This window comes from Tiliqua scincoides, chromosome 2, assembly GCF_035046505.1.
Source record: "Tiliqua scincoides isolate rTilSci1 chromosome 2, rTilSci1.hap2, whole genome shotgun sequence".
Taxonomy (NCBI): Eukaryota; Metazoa; Chordata; class Lepidosauria; order Squamata; family Scincidae; genus Tiliqua; species Tiliqua scincoides.
In genome coordinates, this window is record NC_089822.1 from 116,619,657 (window position 1) to 116,623,897 (window position 4,241).

Below are 4,241 nucleotides of genomic sequence, written 5' to 3' on the forward strand. Positions count from 1 at the left end.
CAGTGGTAATGTTTGCTAGAGCTGGCTGTGGTTAAGCTGGGGGAACTAATTAGCCTTAAAGTGGGCATAGATTCTCTAGGCCAAGTTCATAGCAGGAATTTGGCAAGACAAAACCTATTTACCATTTCCCTGAGCTTGTTAAAATCAGCCTTCCTGAAATTTAATGTACAGGTTTCACTGTTTATTTGTTTTGTTTCCCATAAGATTGAGAATTCCAGTAGTTTATCATCACTTTTCCCTAAGGTTCCTACTACTTTGACCTCATCAACCAATTCCTCCTTATTGGTTAAGATCAGGTCAAGGATGGCTCCTCCCCTTGTTCCTTCCTCCACTTTCTGGAAGATGAAGTTAGCCTCCAGACACAATAGGAATTTATTAGAGCTCCCATGCTTGGCTGAATTACAGCCCAATCCTGAGCTGCCCGGGGTGCACGGCTGCAGCGGCGCTGAGAATGGCTGCCGCCACATGCTGCGCGCCACAGCCTGGCGTGGGCAGCATCTCGGAAGAAGGGGACTTTCATCCCCATCTCCAGGTAAGGGAAGCAGCCCCACCATGGGGCTACTCACTTTACCGCCGACCAAAAGGTTGGTGGTAAGGTAAAGCTGGCCAGTGTTGGGTTAGCATGGGCAGTAGCCCAGCAGTAGGACTCGCAGATGTGCCTTACGGCACGTTTGCAACAGTACGCAGCGGCACAAAGCTGCTGCACCGAGCTCAGGATTGAGAGTCTCCCAACAGATATCTGGATTGTTAAAGTCCCTCATTACAGCTACCTCATGTTTCCTTGCAATGACTGCCAGTTGTTTCAAGGAAACATCATCCATTTCCTCCCCTTGGCCTGGCAGTCTTAGAATAGATGCCCACCACAATGTTGTGCTAGTTACTTTCCCCCTTAACACTCACCCAGATGCTCTCCACAAGGGTACCTGGACCACTTTGTTGGATTTATGAGCAGGTGTATAAATTTTTGACATATTATGCTATCCCCCTCCCCTTAACCACATGTTCTTCCTGAACAACTGATAGCCTTCCATTTGTGTATTCCAATCATGAGTCATCCCACCAGGTTTTGGTTATTCCTATCAAGTCAGATTTACCTTCAGTTGCTAGAAGTTCAAGCTCAAAACCAGGTTGGGTGTATTGTCTGAACAATCCGGCATTGCTCTACTGCCAGTCCTTGCCTGAACACCTTAGCTAGCCTGCTTACTGTTGATTACACAGGCCTACCAAATTGAGGGTCAGAAAAGATTTTCCCAAACTTTATGGTGGTTTGATATGAATTTGGGGTGCCGATTCCCAAAATGGCATCTGTTTTGCCCTATCATGTCTAGTTTTGGAGGTATAGTAAAGCCTCATTAGTGAATGGTTCAAGCAGCTTCCTCATGAGGAAGGCATGGTGTAGGCTTCCTCATGAGGAAGCTGCTTGAACCATTCACTAAAGAGGCTATGCTGTGTCTCCAAAACTAGATGTGATAGGGCAAAATGGATGCCATTTTGGGAATCGGCACGCCAAATATACCCAGGAATTGGTGTAACTTTTAAGGAAGCAAAATGTGTGTTGGCCTGTGCTATTTCTGATGTTATTTATGGCTTTTGGTACCAGCAGTAGCTTTGCACCCAGCATTCCACGTGGGCAGTGAGACTGGACAATGTAAGATCCAGGAAATTTCTGGGCCCCTTCCTTTGGCTCCTGGCGGCCCCCTTTTTGACCCTGGACCCAGGTACAAATTATCCCCTTTTCCTGCTCTTATGGGCTTTGAATCAGAGTCTCATCCAAGGGACCCAAAAGATCATCAACCCCCTTGCCAAGGCAGAGTATCCACGACTATCACATCCTAGATCAGGGGTGTCCAAACCCCGGCCCTGGGGCCACTTGTGGCCCTCAGGGAGTCCCCAGTCTCCAATGAGCCTTTGGCTGTCTGGAGATTTGTTGGAGCCCGCTCTGGCCCAATGCAACTGATCTTAGCGTGAGGGCGACTGTTTGATCTCTCAAACAGTGAGCTGTGGGATGAGGGCTCCCTCCACTGCTTGTTGTTTCATGTCTGATGCAGTAGCGGCAGCAAACAAAAGGCTAGCCTTGCTTTGTGCAAGGCCTTGAGCTATTGCAAGACCTTCATTCATTCATATAAGTTCATCTTTAATATATTCATTTATGTAAACTTATGTAAATTTATTCAAATTTTAAATGTAAATTAATTCTTTTTTTCCCTGGCCCCCTCTCAGTGTCAGAGAGCTGATGTGGCCCTCCTGCCAAAAACTTTGGACACCCCTGTCCTAGATAACTGGCTACCCAGCCTCTGCTTAAAGACCTCTGATGATGGAGAGTCTGCCACCTTCTGGGGCAGACTGTTCCAAGGCAGTCTAGAAAAGAAGCGCCTGAGGGGGGCACATGATTGAGACATACAAAATAATGCAGGGTCATATGTATATGACCTTCCCCCAAACTCCTGTGGCACAGTGATTGAAAATGGCTGGGATAGAGGGATGCAGGGGATGGATAGAGTGGATGCTCTTTTTCCTCTCACACAACACCAGAACCAGGGGATATCCTCTAAAATTGAGTGTCCGGAGAGTTAGGAGACAAAAGAAAATATTTCTTTACACAGTGTGTAGTTCGTCTGTAGAGCTCCTTGCCACAGGATGGTGGTGATGGCATCTGGCCTAGATGCCTTTAAAATTTCTGGAGGAAATGTCCATCATGGGTTACAAGCCATGATGGGCTTGTGCAACTTCCTGGTTTTAGAAGTAGGCTACCTCAGAATGCCAGGTGCAAGGGAGTGGCACCAGGATGCAGCTTTCTTGTTGGCTTGTGTGCTTCCTGAGGGATCTGGTGGGCCTCTGTGAGATACAGGAAGCTGGACTAGATGGACCTATGGCCTGATCCAGTGGGGCTCTTCCTACTTTCCTATGACCAAATAAATCAGTGGTTTTTGCTGTTCTGAATTACATGTTGCTTTTACAAATTCATACAAGGCTGCCAACTAAGCACAGATACCACCTAGTTTGTGCTGGAGCCAGCTGTGGCATGGAGCAGCTATCTTTCTACACAGAACCCTAGGATGAAGCTGCTTGGGAATGAGAAGCAGCTCAATCCCACACAGAGCAGACAAGGAGGGAACATGACAGCGTGTTGCATAAGCTGCACCAGGCCCCTGTAGGCTGGGCCCCTACAGTGTAGAAAGGAACTTCTGGGATGCACCACTTGGGCTGGTGATCCAACTGGATTCTAGTTGTAACTGGACTCCGGCTGTCTTGACTCCAGGGCCCCACAACTGCCACTTGCAAGATCTGAAAAAGAAGCAGGTGGTACTTCCAAGCTACAGACAATGTTGCTTTGCCAGTCTATGCTGAAGAAATGCCATGCTGAAGGCTGGGTCAGAATAAGTGAAGCCAAGCCCTGGCCCAAGATGCCCGCACTAGAGCCCAGAATGGAATTGGCCTTGTGCATGCATGAGTAGCAGGTACACAAAGAAGACTCCAGATCAGGTGAGCCTTAATTAACCGCACTCTGGCAACACAATCCCACGAACGATGCTGCTGATAAAACTGAACTGAGTGGAATCCAATTGACAGCTGCTGGGCTTGGTCTGGTCTGACAACCGAATGGGCGGGGCCACGGCAAACCCCGCCCACTCGCCCTCTCCCCCTCTTCCTGTTTTCTGTCCTCTGGCGCAGGCGCGATGCGGGCCTTTAAACGTGCGCAAGAAGTTCCAGCGGCCACATTGCCTTGCTGCTTGAATCCTTCCGCCTCGGCCTTTGGGGACTTTTTCTCCCTTTCTCTTTCGCCTCGGGAGTTTCCGGCGGGAACGGGCACTCGCAGAGGAGACCTGGCTGGGGGTTTCCGCTCCTGAGAGATTTTTCTGGGGGGCTGCGGCGGCGTTCGGAGGAGCCGCTTCTCGCGCCTGAGGAGACCGGCGGAGGGAGACGCTTTGTTGTTGCTGGAGAGTCTCAGCGGAGGGTATTGAGAAAGTCCAAGATGGCGGTGGCTTCTAGGCCGAGGGGACCCGGCAGGCCCTTAGTCTGAGGAGGCGGGAGGACGAGAGCCGCATTTGGGCCCGGAGAGGCACCGAGGGCACCCCGAGGAGGCGGGAGCGGGGCCGAGGCCAGAGGGAGCGGGCCCGGGGGAAGGAAGCGGCGTTGAGCGGCCTGATCCGTCCCGCCCGGCAGGCCTGTGGCTCGAGTGAGGGGGAGGGGCCGGGCATGGCCCCCTGAGGGGCCCCCCAGGAGGAAGGAGGGGTGGGGGC